General features: G+C 44.8%; 2 protein-coding genes across 4 annotated transcripts in view; both read right to left on the bottom strand.

Annotated features, from left to right (window-relative positions):
• The window catches only part of ANGPT4 (angiopoietin 4), a 199884-nt gene that overhangs the window by 64088 nt on the left and 115488 nt on the right, over positions 1 to 20308 (bottom strand). For 2 of the 3 annotated variants that reach the window (XR_014549185.1, XR_014549186.1), the window contains exon 10: positions 13591 to 13793. The exons of the other annotated variant lie outside the window; for it this stretch is intronic. The gene's annotated coding sequence lies outside the window, so the exon portion shown is untranslated. Of the gene's footprint in view, positions 1 to 13590; positions 13794 to 20308 lie in introns of those variants that run through there. 3 annotated transcript variants of the gene reach the window in all.
• Positions 1 to 20308, bottom strand: part of RSPO4 (R-spondin 4) — a 199046-nt gene that overhangs the window by 15975 nt on the left and 162763 nt on the right. The window lies entirely within an intron of this gene.

The following is a 20308-nucleotide window of genomic DNA, read 5'->3' on the forward strand; positions in this document are numbered from 1 at the left end:
TCACCGAAATTTGTTTTTAAAGATGAACAAGGAAGATTTGTGGCAATTGAGATTCAATCACAAGGAGAAAAATTTCTGATTGTAGGAGTTTATGCACCAAATGAGGGGAAATCTGAATTTTTCAAGAAATTGCATGAGACATTGCTAGACTATATGGACTACAACATCATTATGATGGGAGATATGAATGGAGTGGTATCTACAAATATGGACAAGTCGCAGAGACAGGTTGTAACTAAAGATGGCAGACTACCAAAAACTTTTTTTGAATTGACTGACAATATGGACTTGATTGACATCTGGAGAACTAAGAACCCCCTTGGAAGAGAGGGAACATTCTTCTCTGAAGCCAAAATGACATGGACAAGAATTGACCAAATATGGATAACTAGAGGACTGGCACCTAAGACTCGAAAAGTGGAAATTTGCCCAAAAACTTGCTCCGACCATAATGCGGTGAAGATGGAGATGAAACTAACACCAATCGGTTCCTTCAGATGGAGGATGAATGACACCTTATTTAGAGATCAAGAGGTTACCAAGAAGGCCCAAAAAATCTTGAGAGACTATTTTGAGATAAATTTGAATACCACGGTTGAAAAAAGAATAATCTGGGATGCAAGCAAAGCGGTCATGAGAGGGTTTCTGATTCAACAGAACGCAATAAAGAAGAGAATTCAAAATGAGAAAAAAGATAAAATCTTGGAAAAAATAAAAGAAGGAGAGAAGAAATTAAGAGCGAAACCAAAGTCGCAAGAGATTCTGAGAGAAATAAAGCTATATCAAGTACAATATATGAAAATGATAAATCAGGAAGTAGAATGGAAAATTAAGCAGATGAGACAAAATACATTTGAATCGGCTAATAAATGCGGGAAACTGCTAGCTTGGCAGATGAAAAAAAGACAAAAATTAAACACTATCACAAATCTGGATGTGGAAGGAAAGAACATACAGAATCCATTGGAGATTAGAAAGTGCTTCCAGAGATACTTTAAACAACTATATACACAAGGGCCACAGAAAGAGACTGATTTAGACCAATTTTTAAGAACAAATGGATTACAAAAAATCTCTCAAGAAAATAAGATAATGTTGAACCACAAAATTACAGAACAGGAGGTAGAAGGTGCCATTCAGAACATGCAGTTGGGTAAAACTCCAGGGCCGGATGGTCTAACCTCCAAATACTATAGATTTTTGAAAGACTGGTTAATTCAGCCACTAAAGGAGGTCTGTAATAAAATTTTGGAGGGGGAAAAGGCGCCAGAGTCATGGAAGGAAGCTTACATTACACTTATACCGAAAACTGAGTCTGAAAAGACACAACTCAAGAACTACCGCCCCATATCCCTGCTTAATGTGGATTACAAAATTTTTGCTGATATCTTGGCTAACAGATTAAAAAAGGTATTAGTCGAAGAGATACATAAAGACCAAGCTGGCTTTCTCCCAGGTAGACATCTGTCTGACAATACGAGGAATATAATTAACATTTTGGAGAAGCTGCAAGTGAACATCAATACCAAAGCAGTTTTAATTTTTATAGATGCGGAAAAAGCCTTTGATAATATTTCTTGGAATTTTATGAAGAAAAGTCTTCAGGGAATGGGGGTGGGCCAAGGGTTTGAAAATGGTATAAGTGCAATTTACTCAGAACAAAAGGCTAAGTTAATAGTCAATAATGTGATGACAGAGGAATTTAAGATAGAGAAAGGGACACGACAAGGCTGCCCAATTTCCCCATTGCTTTTTATTTCGGTTCTGGAGGTTTTGCTGAATATGATTAGAAGGGACCGTCTGATTAAAGGTATTCAGGTCGGAGCCAAACAATACAAATTGAAAGCTTTTGCAGATGACCTAGTTTTGACGTTACAGGAGCCAGAATCTAGTACAAAAAGAGTATTAGAACTGATTAAAGAATTTGGTCATGTGGCAGGATTTAAGCTGAACAAGTCAAAAACTAAAGTGCTTGAGAAAAATTTCACACCAATTGAGAAAGAGAGGTTTCAGAAGGAGACAGGTTTAACATTAGTTAAGAAAGTAAAATATTTGGGGGTTAATATGACTGCTAAGAATTTAAATTTATTTAAAGATAACTGTGAGAAATGTTGGATAGAAGTGAAAAAAGATTTGGAAATATGGTCAAATTTGAAGCTTTCCTTGTTGGGTCGAATTGCAGCTATAAAGATGAATGTATTGCCAAAAATGTTATTTTTGTTTCAGTCATTGCAAATTTTGGACAAGATGGACTGTTTCAAGAAGTGGCAGAAAGATATTTCTAGATTTGTCTGGCAGGGCAAGAAGCCCAGAATAAAATTTAAAATACTAACTGACGTAAAGGAAAGAGGTGGATTTGCCCTGCCGGACCTTAAACTTTACTATGAATCAGCAGCATTCTGCTGGTTGAAAGATTGGCTGCTTCTTGAGAACACAGACATTTTGGACTTAGAAGGTTTCAATAATGTTTTTGGGTGGCATGCATATTTGTGGTACGACAAGGTTAAAGCACATAAAGCATTTAAAAACCATATTGTCAGGAAAGCATTGTTCAATGTCTGGATAAGATACAAAGACTTACTGGAAATTAAAACCCCAAGGTGGTTGTCACCAATGGAAGCAAAGGCTCAGAAGAAGCTGAGTATGGAGGCCAATTGGCCGAAATATTGGGAAATATTGGAACAAGATGGAGACAAATTGAAATTACAGAGTTTTGAGAAATTAAAAGATAAGGTGTGAGACTGGTTACATTATTATCAAATAAGAGAGGCCTATAATTTGGATAAAAAAATTGGCTTCCAGGTGGAAAAATCAAAATTGGAAACAGAACTGTTAGATCCCAAAACTAAGATACTTTCAAGAATGTATAACTTGCTGTTAAAATGGAATACGCAGGATGAAACGGTTAAATCTGCTATGATTAAATGGGCACAAGATGTTGGACATAACATTATGTTTGCTGACTGGGAACAGTTGTGGACCACCGGTATGAAATTTACGGCATGTAATGCCTTAAGAGAGAATATTATGAAAATGATATACAGGTGGTACATGACACCAGTCAAGCTTGCAAAAATATATCATCTGCCCGATAATAAATGTTGGAAATGTAAAGAAAGTGAAAGAAAGTGTTGGAAATGTAAAGAAAGGTACATTCTTTCACCTTTGGTGGACGTGCCCAAAGATTAAGGCTTTCTGGGAGATGATCTATAAGGAAATGAAAAAGGTATTTAAATATACCTTTCTGAAGAAACCAGAGGCCTTTCTCCTGGGCATAGTCGGCCAATTGGTGCCAAAGAAGGATAGAACTTTCTTCATGTATGCAACAACAGCAGCAAGAATACTTATTGCAAAGTATTGGAAGACACAAGATTTACCCACCCTGGAAGAGTGGCAGATGAAGGTAATGGACTATATGGAATTGGCGGAAATGACTGGCAGAATCCGAGACCTGGGAGAAGAGTTGGTGGAAGAAGATTGGAAGAAATTTAAAGACTATCTGCAGAAATACAGTAAAATCAATGAATGTTAAAATGATGTTGGATTGAAAATAAGTGGCATTAGCAACAAAGTTAATAAGAATATGCAAAAATGAATTGATAATGGATGAAAATATAGAGTTAAAAAATGTTAAGATATAGAGTTAAGATAAACGAAAGAGGGTAAGGATTTGCTGACTTGATTATGTAAATGGGAATACAAAAAGGGGAGGTGTGAGGAGGTCAAAGAAACAAGCAAAGGAGTTTAAAGTTATGAAAAACGGATTTGTTTTTAAATTTTTCTTACTTTTTTTGTCTTTTGTATGTTATATTTTTTATTCTTATTTTTTCTTTCATGTATTTTTGTATTCATGCCTTTGTAAAACTTTAATAAATATTTCTTAAAAAAATAAATAAATTGTAAAACAGAAAATTTAATAAAAATTATATACCAAAAAAGAGAAGTAACTATACAACACTTAGGGGAGACATTTGAAGGCAGCCCTGAATAAGGAAGTTTCTTAATGTTTAATGCTTTATTATGTTTTCATATATGTTGGAAGCCACCCAGAGTGGCTGGGGCAACCCAGTCTGATGGGCAGGATATTATTATTATTATTATTATTATTATTATTATTATTATTATTATTATATAGGGCATCCCTATTTTCACATTGGAGGGTATGCATATAGATGTGGCAGAAACGAACGGAGAATGGATATGCCTCTTTCAAATTCTTTCCTTCCCCTTGTTCTCCGTAGCAGTCCTGCAATTTTTCAGGGGTGATATGGATTCCGCCCCCCCCCCCCCAAATAATAATTTGCAGCTAACAAACGGCTGGCGTCAGGAGACCTCACGCCATTCTTTGCTTCCCTGCCCGATTTGCATCCAATTTCCATACCAAAAGACCAGGTCAAGTTGAAAGTTGAAAGGCTTCTGTCTGCTCATCCCTTGGGGGGGATGGAGGCGAGGGGCTTTTGCTGTGCAGGGTTAGGAGGGGACAAAAGGCGGTGGTCCCCGGGGTGCTGGCCTGCCCCAGCCCAGTTGAGTGCCTCATCTTAGCTTCTCAAAAGAGGGTCTTTGCAGCCCCGACTGTCAGCAGGCCGCTCAGCCATCTGGGGGGTGAAATGAAGAGGGTTTTTTTGGGTGGGGGGCTCAGGGAGGGACGTTCGCTTCCCTAATGAGCGAAAACCAGCGCGACAGTCGTCAGCCAGAGACAAAAGTGCTGTACCCCTGGGGGAAGCCCAGTCCCCACCTTCCAACCTGATGGTAAATCTCCATCTGTCATCGAGATGGGGTGCTGCGGTCAGCGGACGGCGCAGACCAGACCTTGACCTCTGACCCGGCAAGTGTGCCTCACGTCTAATGATCAGGCCAGGCAGAGGCAGCCCGCAGACCCATTCTGGCTGGGAACTGCGGGGAGGAGAGAATTGTGTCCTTCGGGCTCCTTGGGTAGCACTCGGGGGGCTGATAGTTTGGCTTGGGGTGGGGGGTGAAAGGGAGCAGGGCTTCACCCTCCCAATTGTGGGGCGCTTGGCTACATCTGTCAATTTCACTTTCTGTCAATTTCACTTTCTCTCCTTTATCCCCCCTCCATCTTAAATTCAGTTATCACAATTCTTCATGACTATGATATTTTGGTGTTGTTGTTTTTTTAAAATAATAATAATACAGTCATACCTCAGGTTATGGGATGCGGGTGGCGCTTTGGGTTAAACCACAGAGCCTAGGACTTGCCAATCAGAAGGTTGGCGGTTCAAATCCCTGCGACGGGGTGAGCTCCTGTTGCTCGGTCCCTGCTCCTGCCAACCTAGCAGTTCAAAAGCACATCAAAGTGCAAGTAGATAAATAGGTACCGCTCTGGCGGGAAGGTAAACGGCGTTTCCGTGCGCTGCTCTGGTTCGCCAGAAGCGGCTTAGCCATGCTAGCCACATGACCTGGAAGCCGTATGCCGGCTCCCTCGGCCAGTAAAGTGAGATGAGCGCCGCAACCCCAGAGTCGGCCACGACTGGACCTAATGGTCAGGGGTCCCTTTACCTTTACTTACCTTGGGTTACAGACGCTTCAGGTTGCGTGTTTTCGGGTTGTGCACCACACCAAACCCAGAAGTACTGGAACGGGTTACTTCCAGGTTTTGGCGCTCGTGCATGCGCAAAACCACTAAATCACACTTTGCACATGCGCAGAAGCGCCAAATCGCAACCCGCGCATGTGCAGACGCGGCGCTGTGGGTTGTGAATGCTGCGGGTCGTGAACGTGCCTCCCACACAGATCACGTTTGCAACCTGAGCGTCCACTGTAATTAAAAAATTGTCCTCGTCAAAATTCACCAGCTTTTGATTCTTTGTTTTACTTATTTAAAAGCATTTCTGTACCACTCCGCATTGCAAAAGCCTCTAAGCAGGGAGCATTCTAAAAAACAAACATGGTTGAAACAAAAATGCCACCTTGGCAACCCAGCCAGATGGGCAGGGTATAAGTTGTTGTTTTTGTTGTTATCTCACTGACACAGCCAGCACCCCCCTGTCACCCCCTTGCCTCTCTCTTTTTTAAAATTAATTTGGTTTTACAAGTTCATTCACACAAAAAATATTCTTGCAAATATTAGAATTTTACACGAGATTTTCTCGAATCCTAGGACTTCCCTCTGTGGGTTCATTAAAAAGCTTTCCCAACTTCGTGTTATAAGTCCATCCAGTTTACAGTCCTCCGTTATATACAAAGTCTATATATCATTGCAAGAGTCTGCCAAAGAGTTCAAGTGTTTACAGTGGTCTTTCAAATACAATCTATATTTGACCCATTCTCTGTTGGAAGTTTTGATCCTCCTGATTTCTGATTTCCCCAGTTAATCTTGCCGTCTCTGCATAGTCCAATAGTTTCATCTGCCAGTCTGCAGATAGGTATCTTATTGTCTTTCCAACTTTGGGCAAGCAACATCCTTGCAGCTGGCCACCCCCTTGCCTCTTAGCGCCCACCCCACCCACGGAGAGTCCTACCACCCACTTTGGGAAAAATTGAGCTAGATCAGGGGTGTCCAAGAGACTGCGATCTACTCCCACTATAAATAAACTGGGATAATACACACAGTGACTTGCGAGCTCAACCACACGCAGTCTGTAGTCCGCTGGCAGTAGGAGTACAATATGGGCATGTCTTTAAGTTAACACCTCACATTAAAAACCTGACAGTACCAAATTATCGAAGGTTATACACCAAAGCCAGACTAAACGTCTTTCCTTCTGCAGTGTTGGATGGCAGGTTGAGAGGAGTTCCCTACCAGGACAGACTTTGCTCGTGCACCCAAGACATCAATTCTATAAAACATATTTTGCTGCACTGTGCGAAATACGAGCAAGCCAGGGCTGAACTGATATTACCTTTGCTGGTCCCTTTCCCGGGAAAATCAGAGGCTCACTATGTCAGGTTCCTATTGGAAGACCGGACAAACGCTAGAACATTAGCAGTGGCGAAGTTTTTATTGGTGGTTGCAAGAACCAATGATCCCTATTTTTAAGTCTGAACAAAATGCTTGTTTAACCTGGAGGTAGGCTTGTCTCAATTGTGCATTGCTTTGTAACGATTTGTTGGGTCTCTGGACCGTAATAAAGATTGATTGATAAATAAACTGGCAGTGATCCACCCATTGGCTTGACCAGAGTTGTTGAGCTTTTTGGGGGGATGAAAGGTTGACCAAAGTTTTTATACTTTTTTTTAGGGGCAGAGACTAGAGTTGTTGAGCTTCTTTTAGGGAGGAAGATCACAGTTGTTGAGCTTTTGAGTTGATCGATGGAGATCTCACGATTTACCTGGATCTACCACGAACAGCCCGTGATCGACCGATAGATTGCAATCGACCAGTTGGACAGGCCTGAGCTAGATGAATGGATGGTGAATATCTTTTCCCACACTCATTTTTGCTTCTGTATGTTTCATGCTTCTCTATCACCACTGATAGCGAGTGTCTATTAGCTGCTGCCGCCATTCCCAACCTGGTGCCCTCCAGCGGTTTTGGCATACAGCTCCCCAAGCCCCAGCCAGCTTGGATGTGGTCATTCAGGGCTTGTTTTAAGAGCTCATGTTTCTCACCTGAGCAGCCTGTTGTGGCAGATCATCCTAGAGATGTGAGAATACAGAACCCCCTCAAAATCTGTGTTCTTATGTGCACTTACTAGAGAGCAAGCCCTACCCAGCCCACTAGGCTCTTACGCCCAAGTAAACATTCCTACACCTCTCAGCTGCACTTGACTTTTGTGAAAGGAGCTGAGAGGTTCTTCAACTTCCAGGGTGACTTAGTCAATAAACTCAGAGAAGTACCCATTCTGGGGATTGTCACTTTGCACATGCTCAGAGGTACCATTTCTTCTCCAGCAAGCCTGTAGGCATAGCCAGAAACAGTGAGAAATCATTTAGTAGGGCTTTGAAAATGGAGTCACAGACCAGACACCAGGAAACGTCCGTTGGAGGAAGTGCTGCTTTGGTGAGTCATGTGCAAATCTTGCTCTAAGAGTTATGCGCACCTCATGTCTCTTTAAGGTTGCCTGACCAGCTGCAATGATGAGAGACTTTGCAGGAACACTCCCGGAGGGCCCAATAATGTCACAGGACCTGGGCTGGTTGTTTTTAATTTCTGGATATAAAACAAAGAAAAGGTCAAGCTGGCTGGAGCTCACTGGGGCGAGACGTGACTTAATGACTTCAAAGTCAGATGGAAAAGGCTTTCGATCCTGCGACGGACAGAGCTCACTTTGCAGCAAAAACAGTCACCTTCCTCACGGAGATTATCTCCATTTGCATGGAGCTTTTATCCAAGGCTTCTGCTGAAGCCCACAGGAGGAATCTTGCTTTCTTGGGAGCAATTTCCATGGAAAATCCATTTGTCTAATTGAATTTCAGATGGCTCTGTTTATCCTATTATTTATTTATTGATGCATTCATTCATTCTGTTTATACCCTGACTTCCTTTCTTCTGGGCCTTTTTCAGTTGCTCACTGATTCAAGGCTCTGAATGTTTTCACGCCTGCAGGTGTCCCGCTCACAGGTGCACTGCATCATGGGTTTTATAGTCTTAAAGCCATGAAAATACATTCCTGCGCACGTGAGTTACCATGAAACACCCAAGCATACCAAGCTATCTTGCAGTGAGTCTCATTGTTCGGCAGTGACTCTCTAGAGTTTCAGACAGGTGACATTCACAGTCTTACCAAGAGATGCCAGTATACCTGAAGGAGCGTCTCCACCCCCATCGTTCTGCCTGGACACTGAGGTCCAGCTCCGAGGGCCTTCTGGCAGTTCCCTCCCTGCGAGAAGTGAGGTTACAGGGAACCAGGCAGAGGGCCTTCTCGGTAGTGGCGCCCGCCCTGTGGAACGCCCTCCCATCAGATGTCAAGGAAATAAACAACTATCTGACTTTTAGAAGACATCTGAAGGTCATCCCCTGTTTTCATATTCTGTTGGGAGCCTCCCAGAGCAGCTGGGAAAACCCAGCCAGATGGGCAGGTTATGAGTAATAAAAAAGTAAAGGGACCCCTGACCATTAAATCCAGTCACGAACGACTCTGGGATTGTGCGCTCATCTCGCTCTATAGGCTGAGGGAGCTGGCGTTTGTCCACCGACAGCTTCTGGGTCATGTGGCCAGCATAACTAAGCCGCTTCTGGCGAACTAGAGCAGTGCACAGATGCTTTCAAACTGCTAGGTGGGCAGGAGCAGGGACCGAGCAACGGGAGCTCACCCTGTCACGGGGATTCGAACCGCCTACCTTCTGATCGGCAAGCCCACCCGTGTCAAGTAATCTATTATTATTATTATTATTATTATTATTATTATTATTATTATTAAACTTGGGGCCTTCTGCAGGTGCTCTGCCACTGAGCTAAGTGGAAGATAAATGAGTGGGGGAATAAAATGTATGCCATATTAAGCAGGCCTTGTTTCACAACTACAGTGGATGCTTGGGTTGCGAACGTGATCCATGCGGGAAGTACGTTCGCAACCTGCAGCACCGTGTGTGCGCATGCACAGGTTGTGATTCAGTGCTTCTGCGCATGCGCAAAGCACAATTTAGCACTTCTGCGCATGTGCAAAGCGCAATTTTTTTGCGCTTCTGCGCATGCGCAACCACTGAAACCTGGGTACTTCTGGGGTTTGGCGCGTCCGTAACCCGAAAAAAATGCAACCTGAAGCGTCTGTAACATGAGGTATGCCTGTAAAGTGCTGCCAGATTAGACGAAATTACAGGAAATGATTTGGTGTGGATACGATTAAAATGTTGCAATAGGCGAGATGTGGAGAGGATACTGGACACTCAATTTCAGGCTGCTCAAACCACAAGAGGCTCTCCTGCAGTAAATCTGAATGAGACATCAGAGGTCCTAGGAAGTCTGCCAGAGGTTTCGAAACACAGTCCTGCTTTGATTCCAAAGCAAAACACACATTCCTGTTTATCCTTCCTCGATCCTATTTTCAGCTTACTTCTGAATCCCTGCCAAGTTTAAATCTCTAGTGCTAAGGGGAGCACGAACACATCCAAGATTCCCAGGCTGGTTGATTTTGGGATTAGGAGCAACCTAAACATTAAGGATGTGGGTGGTGCTGTGGGTTAAACCACAAAGCCTAGGGCTTGCCGATCAGAAGGTCGGCAGTTCGAATCCCCGTGACGGCGTGAGCTCCCGTTGCTCAGTCCCTGCTCCTGCCAACCTAGCAGTTCGAAAGCACGTCAAAGTGCAAGTAGATAAATAGGTACCGCTCCAGTGGGAAGGTAAACGGCGTTTCCGTGCACTGCTCTGGTTTGCCAGAAGTGGCTTAGTCATGCTGGCCACATGACCCAGAAGCTGTAAGCTGGCTCCCTCGGCCAATAAAGCGAGATGAGCACCACAACCCCAGAGTTGGCCACGACTGGACCTAATGGTCAGGGGTCCCTTTACCTTTAAACATTAAGAAGATATCCTGAGCGACTTGCTGAGGAATGTCAATAGACTTGACTCCTAAATTAAGAGCCTAGTCTTTCTTTTTCCCAGTGATGTGATATTTTCTGTTTCCTCTATTCTGGGAGTAAAGGGACCCACAGGTCAGGCCGTGGGGAGATGTATGTTCTCTTGTTTTCTCTCAGTGACAGCTTCCCTCTTCTTCTTTCCACGAGAGCGCACAACAAGTAGAATGGCAACTGGTGATGATTTTCCCAAGCGCAGAGATGTCAGCACGATGCAAAAAAAGGACGCTCAGAAATGTCTCTGACCTAGAAAAGCTCATCAAGGCACAGATGCCAAGCCTGGAAAGGAAAGAAAGAAATTGGCAGTGATCATTTAGGAATCATAGAATCTTAAGAGTTGGAAGGGACGTGAGGGTCATCTAGCCCAACCCAATAAGAAATTATTATTTAAATTTTACTAACATTTTGACAAGGGCAAACCACGTCCCATGAAATTCACCCTTAGAGAGAGAAAAAGAAGGATTCGAAACCTGCAGGACCAGAGATTCTTAGAAGACTTGAGTACCGGTAAATATATGAACTATTTGAAAAGTAATTGTAATGAACAGATTACGCTAGTAGGATTGCAAGACGTTTTGTAAGGAGGACTATTTGAAATATTGCAAGAAAGACCATGAGGAGAATTATTACTTAATGATAATTAAGAGTAATAGAGAAATTAAGAAATGCAGAATAAGTGATAAAGAGCGAAAAATCATCAGAGGAGTTGACGGAAGTAAAAAATATGGTCTAAGATAAGAAATTATGTTATATGAATGTTGGAAATCATATGTTAAAAAAACTAATTTTTGTTGTTGTTGTTTAGTCATTTCGTTGTGTCCAACTCCTCATGACCCCCTGGACCAGAGCACGCCAGGCACTCCTGTCTTCCACTGCCTCCTGAAATTTGGTCAAACTCATGCTGGTAGCTTCGAGAACACTGTCCAACCATCTCGTCCTCTGTCGTCCCCTTCTCCTTGTGCCCTCCATCTTTCTCAACATCAGGGTCTTTTCCAGGGAGTCTTCTCTTCTCATGAGGTGGCCAAAGTCTTGGAGCCTCAGCTTCAGGATCTGTCCTTCCAGTGAGCACTCAGGGCTGATTTCCTTCAGAATGGAGAGGTTGGATCTTCTTGCAGTCCATGGGACTCTCAAGAGTCTCCTCCAGCGCCAGAATTCAAAAGCATCAATTCTTCAGCGATCAATATTTAAAAAAATAGAGAGAGAAAAAGAAAGCCTTGTTGTATTATCTAAGTTTCTGGACATTGCAATGAGGGCTCCCTATCCCACCCACACCCAACACATCTATTCCTCCTACGAATTCCGGGATCAGAAACCAGGACAGCTTCTGTAAATCCAGGACTGTCCCTGGAAACAGGGCCGTCTTAAGCATATCCGGCGCTGTGGTGCAAAGCTCCCTCTGGCACTCCCGTCCCTTCCCAGTGTTGTCAACCAAGACGGCGCTGCCGGCAGGGCTGGAGGAGGCAGGCAGCGGCTGGAGGGCGCTGCTTCGGTGTGGCATGGTGGAGGCGGGTGAGGGCGGCCAGCTGATTCTAGGAGGTGCCATGTTCAGCCTCCGCCTCTTCCCTGGTGCCCTCCAGAACTTGGCGCCCTGGCGTCCAGTGTCACTAACCTCTATAGGTAAGACGCCCCTGCCTGGGAAATAGGGAGACTGGGAGGGTCTCCTTTATATCATCGGGTGCCTACCTGCTATACCCAGTAGAAAGGCTTTGGGTTGAATGAATGAATTTTATTATTACGGTTGCAGACCAGTTCCGGCTCACTTACATTATCAGAAAAATCATAAAACACAACAGGAATACATTGAATTGCAGTTGGGTTTAACAGAGACAATTCAGATATAACAGCAGTTAAAAATATACATTAAATCTTGATCACTAAAATATAACCTAAAATTGTCACTTAATCATTCGGGTTCCCCCCCCAAAAGAGATTTTAAACATCTTTTTGAGCTCATTATATATTAAGTCTCAAAATTCCCTTATTTTCCTACAATTCCACCACATGTGTCTCATCGTACCCTCAGCCTCTCTACATCTCCAACAAATGCTTGACCTGGTTCTGTACATTTTTGCCAAATTTGATGGTGATAGATACCAACGGAAAAGCATTTACATGAAGTTCCCTTTCAGGGTCTAACATGCCGTAAACTTCAGCTCTTCTTTCCATAATCTTTCCCATGCGTCTGTTGGAATATTATAACCAAAGCCTCTGGCCCATTGAACCATTACCGGTTTAACTTCCAATTTAACAGGTAGGCTATTCCCCCAAATAAGAGGAACAGTGTCAGCAAGAATCTTAGTAGCCAAAAATTGGAAAGGAGATTCCATCCCGACCAAAGGGAACTGGCAGACAAAATTATTAGAATTTACAGAATTAGCAAAGATAATGGGAAGAATTAGAGATAACACAGATCAAACATTGATTAGAGAGTGGGGTATTTACAGAAAATATCGTAAAGAGCATTGTAAAAATGTGAATTCTCTGGCAGGCTTAGAAGGACCCCTGTAGAATCATAGAAAATCTTAAAAAACTAAAAGTATGGGATAAGATTGGAGTGATAAAAAAAAGTGTGTTACGTAAAGGTAACCCAGGACACTCGATGGTGTGACTGGAAGTCATAACAGAAGTTGTGTTATAAGAAATCCATTTCCTTTTTGTAATTCGTATTATCCACTGGCCCCATCACCTCCTGGCAAATAGAAGGGGAATAAATGGAGGCAGTGAGAGATTTTACTTTCTTGGGCTCCATGATCACTGCAGATGGTGACAGTAGCCACGAAATTAAAAGACGCCTGCTCCTTGGGAGAAAGGCGATGGCAAACCTAGACAGCATCTTAAAAAGCAGAGATATCACCTTACCAACAAAGGTCCGTATAGTTAAAGCCATGGTTTTCCCAGTAGTGATGTATGGAAGTGAGAGCTGGACCATAAAGAAGGCTGATCGCCGAAGAATGGATACTTTTGAATTATGGTGCTGGAGGAGACTCTGGAGAGTCCCATGGACTGCAAGAAGATCAAACCTATCCATTCTTAAGGAAATCAGCCCTGAGTGCTCACTGGAAGGACAGATCCTGAAGCTGAGGCTCCAGTACTTTGGCCACCTCATGAGAAGAGAAGACTCTCTGGAAAAGACTCTGGTGTTGGGAAAGATGGAGGGTACAAGGAGAAGGGGACGACAGAGGACGAGATGGTTGGACAGTGTTCTCGAAGCTACCAGCATGAGTTTGACCAAACTGCAGGAGGCAGTGGAAGACAGGAGTGCCTGGCATGCTCTGGTCCAGGGGGTCACAAAGAGTCGGACACGACTAAACAACAACATTATCCTTTGGTTTTTTGTTTACTGTTTTTTCTCTTTTTTTAACTAATAAAGCCATAATAATAAAAAATGTCATTGAGGGCCAGGAAGCCCAAGTGCTTCTTGTGAGAAGCACTGAAAGAGTTAACCTCTTGGCTCTCATAATAGAAACTGGCTGGGCTGCAATGAACACCCAGATAAGTTGAAACGTGTTGGAGGCATTAACAGGCATTAACACCCAGATAAGATGAATTGGGGTGGCTTGGGAGAGAGGGGGGTGTGTGTGGAGAGGGGGTGCCATACCTTGCCAAGGTGACGCTGTTCCAGGTGGGCCTCCAACTGGGCAATAAATGGCCCCACCCTTTTCCCCTTCTACACCTATTACAAAATAAATACATAAAGTCCACCTGGGAGTTTCTGCAGTTCCCTGCTGATAATAATGGCAAGGTGCCTTGCTTTATGGCTGCCGCTCTGAGAAGAAAAAGGAGCCGAGCTGTAATAATGGGGCGGGAAGACCTTCAAGAGGATGAAGAGGATAAGGTGAGCAAACAGCCCTTCCCCTTCCCAAGTATCACCGAAAGGCTTCGCAGTTCAGCTTACTGATGGATGCATGGGAGGTTAATGGAAAAGACCGTATTTTTTGCTCTTAAGACTCATTTTTCCCCTCTTAAAAAGTAAGGGGGAATGTGTGTGCGTCTTATGGAGCCAATGCAGGCTGCACAGCTATCCCAGAAGCCAGAAGAGCAAGAGGGATCGCTGCTTTTTTTTCTTGTTTTCCTCCTCCAAAAACTAGGTGCGTCTTGTGGTCTGGTGCGTCTTATAGAGCGAAAAATACGGTATGTGACTTATCAGATACGGCCATTTCTTTGCAATCCCCAATTCTTCTTCCTCTTCTTCTTCTTCTTCTTCTTCTTCTTCTTCTTCTTCTTCTTCTTCTTCTTCTTCTTCTTCTTCTTCTTCCTCCTCCTCCTCCTCCTCCTCCTCCTCCTCCTCCTCCTCCTTCTCCTGCCATCACTCATAGCTGAGTAAGATTGTCTTCCATAAACACGGGTTTAACAACAAGTCCGTAAGTGACTGTGGAGGCCAATTCTGGATCCACACGTCCTTCCACAGTGGGGACATAGGTTCCCGGGTGGGAGTTGATCATGGTGTGGATTTGCCAAGCGTGCCTTCCTCTTAGCACGTTTCTCCCTTGTGTCCTGAGTTTGAGCGTCTTCAAACTCCATGATACCTTTGGTAAAGGCTGTTCTCCAACTGGAGCGCTTGCAGGCCAGTGTTTCCCAGTTGTTGGTCTTTATACTACCTTTTTTAACATTTGCCTTGAGAGAGTCTTTGAACCTGTTTTGTTGACCACCAGCATTACGTTTTCCATTTTTAAGTTCGGAATGGAGTAATTGCTTTGGAAGACGATCATCAGGCATCCGCACTACATGACCAGTCCAACGAAGTTGATGTTGAAGGACCATTGCTTCAACACTGGTGCTCTTCGCTTCTTCCAGTACTCTGGCATTAGTTCGCCTGTCTTCCCAAGTGATGTGCAAAACATTTCGGAGACAGATTTGATGTAATATTTCGAGGAGTTGCAGATGGTGTTTATAAGTGGTCCATGTTTCACAAGCATACAGCAAGGCTGGTAGTACAATAGCTTTGTAAACAAGCATTTTGGTTTCCCTGCGAATGTCCCCAGTCTACCCCAATTATTGCATGTTTTCCACAAGCACCCATGGGGGGGGGTGGCCTTGGTGGTTTGTTTCAGACCAAAGCTTCATCTAGTCCATGGGTCGGCAAACTAAGGGCCGCGGGCCAGAGCAGGCCCAATTGCCTTCTGGATCCAACCCATGGGTAGTCCGGGAATCACCACGTGGATCACCAGCATGCACATTCTTTCCCTCTCCCTCACACACCTCCTCCCTCCCTCCTCCTGGCTTCTCCCTGCCCTGCCTAGAGGAGGAAGGGGGCTGGGCTTTGTTGGTGCCAGCAGCAGCAGCGCTCAAGCGGCCGCCACTGTAAGCAGCCCCTCTCCGAAGCCCTTTTGTGTGCAGCTTATCGTCCTGCCGCCGCCACCACCACCAGCCCCTGCCGCTCCCAAGACACAGGTAAGCAGCCAATGGGGCTCGTGGTGCCTTCCATCATTTTTTATTTTTATTTTTTAAATATAGTCCGGCCCCCCACAAGGTCTGAGGACCAGTGGACCGGCCCCCTGCTGAAACACTTTGCTGACTCCTGATCTAGTCCAGTAGCTGACAGTGGCCATTGGAGGTGTCTTGAGGAATGCCCTACGGAGAAAAAGAAAGTAGCCAAGATGATCAGGGGGCTGGAACAACTTCGCCCAATGAGGAATGTCGGGCGCTTTTTAGCTTAATAATAATAATTTTTATTTTATACCCCGCCCTTCCCAGTTCAAAAACCAGGCTCAGGGCGGCTAACAACAAATTTTAAACACTTTGAAAAACTTAGTTATAAAAGCAGCATAAAATACAGTATAAAAACATGAATAACAATAAAAATCAAAAATCAATTAGATAATCCCCAGGGCTAGCTGGCTGAATTAGCTTAGAAGAAAACAGCAAGTTAGGCAGCAGGGATGTGGCAGAGATGTAAACAATGGTGCATGCGAAGACGGTAGATTGCGAGGCAAGGTCGAGGCTCCCCTCTTTTTTCTCCTTCCTCTTTCCTCTGTAGTAATTAAGAGCGATGGACTCGTAATCTGGTGAACTGGGTTTGATTCCCCGCTCCTCCACATGCAGCTGCTGGGTGACCTTGGGCTAGTCACACTTCTCTGAAGTCTCTCAGCCCCACTCACCTCACAGAGTGTTTGTTGTGGGGGAGGAAGGGAAAGGAGAATGTTAGCTGCTTTGAGACTCCTTCGGGTAGTGATAAAGCGGGATATCAAATCCAAACTCCTCTTCTTCTTCTTCTTCTTCTTCTTCTTCTTCTCTTCCTTCTCCTTCTCCTCTCCTCCTTCTCCCTGTGTCGGCTCCGGGGTTTTCCTGGCCCCGGAGCGCCACTGGGCAGTCGGCTGGCTGGCTGGGTGGCCGGGTGCTCTCGCTTCTGGCTCGATTTGGGTCATGGGGGTGGGTGTCATCAGCTGTTCCCCCAGTTGACGTGCCGGGCGTTCCTGGTTCCCCCTCAGCAGTGGCAGTCTCAGCAGCCCGGAGCCAGCCTGGTAGTGCAGTTGGCTCTGGCTGGCTTCAGGAGCTGCTTGCTGCCATGGCATCCGCCATTTTGCCTCACCGGAAGTCCCCATGTGATGTGTCTTGTGCCGTTGAACCAATCGCGCAACATTCATTCCTTGCTAATAAATCTGCAACACTTAAAATATAAATCCGGGGACATTAAATGAAATCCAGGGACGGATTTTGTCCGGGGACAGATTTGTGTATCCGGGGACTGTCCCTGGGAAACAGCGACGTCTGGTAACCATAACTTAAGAACAGATCAGTCAAGTCATCACAGGTTTGTGGAATAGTGGCCTGTTACAAGCAGTTACCTTAAGCCTTTCTATTGCCACATGCTTGGAGCATTTGCAAGCTTCTGGTCCTTATTTTAAATCTCTCTCTCTCTCCCACCCATATAACCCTCTCTCATTCTCAAGGATTAATCTGAGTCATCATGACTCACTAGGTCTAAATCCTAGGATTTTGACTCTCAATCTGTTTTCATAGAATCATAGAATTGGAAAGGAACCCGAGAGTCATTTAGTCTAACCCCCTTCAATGTCAATATCCTTCTTAAATTGTTGCGACCAGAACTGAACACAATAGTCTAGGTGTGGCCTGACCAAAGCAGAATAGAGCGGGACTATCAATTTCCTTAACTTGGACACTAGGCTTCTCTTGATGCAGCCTAGAATAGCATTTGTTGTTGTTGTTGTTGTTTGCTGGTTGTTTGCTGGTGCATCACACTGTTGACTCATGTTAAGCTTGTCCACTAAGACCCCTAGATCCTTTTCAGATGTCCCACTGGCAAGCCAAATGTCCCCCATCTTATATTTGTGCAGCTGGTTCTTTCTGCCTAAGTGTCAAACCTTACATTTGTCCCTTCTGGAATTCGGGGGGGGGGGCAGTTCGCCAACCTGTTATGGTCACTTTGACTCCTGATTCAGTCTTCTGCGGCATTAGCTACCCCTTTCAGTTTGGTGTCACCTGCATATTTGCTGAGCATCCCCTCAACTCCTTTGTCCGAGTCGTTTATACAGTGGTACCTCGGGTTACGGGGACACAGGTGGCACTGTGGGTTAAACCACAGAGCCTAGGACTTGCCGATCAGAAGGTCGGTGGTTAAAATCCCTGTGACAGGGTGCGCTCCCGTTGCTCGGTCCCTGCTCCTGCCAACCTAGCAGTTCGAAAGCACGTCAAAGTGCAAGTAGATAAACAGGTACCGCTACGGCGGGAAGGTAAACGGCGTTTCTATAAGCTGCTCTGGTTCGCCAGAAGCAGCTTAGTCATGCTGGCCACATGATCCGGAAGCTGTACGCCGGCTCCCTTGGCCAGTAAAGCGAGATGAGTGCCACAACCCCAGAGTCGGCCACGACTGGACCTAATGGTCAGGGGTCCCTTTACCTTTACCTCGGGTTACAGACGCTTCAGGTTACAGATGTTTCAGGTTACAGACTCCGCTAACCCAGAAATAGTACCTTGGGTTAAGAACTTTGCTTCAGGATGAGAACAGAAATTGCACGGCGGCAGTGGGAGGCCCCATTAGCTAAAGTGGTACCTCAGGTTAAGAACAGTTTCAGGTTAAGAACGGATCTCCAGAATGATGAGTTTGGATGAGTTTGGATTTGATATCCCGCTTTATCACTACCCGAAGGAGTCTCAAAGCAGCTAACATTCTCCTTTCCCTTCCTCCCCCACAACAAACACTCTGTGAGGTGAGTGGGGCTGAGAGACTTCAGAGAAGTGTGACTGGCCCAAGGTCACCCAGCAGCTGCATGTGGAGGAGCAGGGAATTGAACCCGGTTCCCCAGATTATGAGTCCACCGCTCTTAACCACTACACCACACTGGCTCTCTACAACGCGAGGTACCACTGTAAACACATTGAACAACAACGGGCCCAGGACAGAACCCTGCAGCACCTCACTTGTCACTTTTCCCCCAGGATGATGAAGAACCATTCATGGGCACTCTTTGGGTTTGGTCAGTCATGAAATCCACCTAACTGTTATTTCATCCAGCCCAAATTTTACCAGCTTCTCTGCAAGAATATCATGGGAGCCTTTGTCAAAAGCCTTCCTGAAATCAAGATACAGTACATTCCAAGCATTCCCCTGATCCACCAAGCTTGTAACTTTATCATTGTTGGGACTTGGTCCTTGGCACATGTCCAGTCATAATAGAAAGGAAAATGCCTCTGATCATGTACAGAGAGCATTTTTCCCACCACAGCAATCCCCTCTTCCAATTCCATATAAGTGCTCCTACTGTCTCCTATCTCTGCCTAGGACTGCCAACTGACCTGAAAATATTGACTTCATTTGCTCCTGGGCCTACATATTATAATGCCAACTGATCAGGAAGAAAACAAGCTGCCCTGCATCTATGCCTCTAACAGCTACTCGCTCCTTAGAAATCAGCAGGTGAAACTTTTCCTGGCATGGAGATAGCATGTTCATCGGCTAATTCTGCTGTTCAAGATGCACAGGAGCAAGGTCCAGTTAAAAAAAAAAAGTTGGCAATCCTCTCTCAGCGCTGAGGAAAATCCCTCCTCTGGCGCTTGTATTAGGAAGAAAGTCTCCTTTGATAGCAATGGGGGGTTCCCTGCTCAAAGCAAAGTGCAAGCTTTGACTGCAGTCTTAAACTCAATGACCTCTCTTTGGGGCAGGGGAGGGCAGCTCAGAGACCAGGGGCGGTGGCAGCTGCTGCCCAGAGGACCCCCAAGTCAAGGGGAGAAGAGAGGAGGCTGAGGGAACCCTCCACAAGGGAGGGTGTTAGAAAAGGGCTGCCAGCTCTGCAGGCAAGGGGTGGCGTAACTGGGTTCCTGAGCCCCACAGGGGTGCCACAGAAAGAGTGTAGTTGGTCAAGGGAGCCGTGGACCCCAAAAGGTTGAAAATCTCTGCTGTATGGGATTGGTAGAGAAGAGATTTTCATAGAACTGTAGAGTTGGAAGTGAAATAAAAAATTAAGGTCTAAGATATATACAGTGGGTACCTCGGATTAAGTACTTAATCTGTTCCGGAGGTCCGTTCTTAACCTGAAACCTCTTAACCTGAAGCACCACTTTAGCTAATGGAGCCTCCTGCTGCCACCGCACAATTTTGTGTTCTCATCCTGAAGCAAAGTTCTTAACCCAAGGTACTGTTTCTGGGTTAGAGGAGTCTGTAACCTGAAGCGTATGTAACCTGAAGCGTATGTAACCCAAGGTACCACTGTATATAAAAGATAAATGTTCATAACTGCATATATAAACCACATGTCTGAAACCCCACAGAAAAAGTCCCGAAACCATTTTGTCCCTCCCAAATTGACCTCAAATATTTCTCTGCAAGGTCGAAGGAAAATGGAAAAGCCTCCCCATTGTCTTTTCCTTCATAAATCCTGTC

This window comes from Podarcis filfolensis (genome assembly GCF_964270895.1).
Source record: "Podarcis filfolensis genome assembly, chromosome: 6".
NCBI classification, from domain to species: Eukaryota; Metazoa; Chordata; class Lepidosauria; order Squamata; family Lacertidae; genus Podarcis; species Podarcis filfolensis.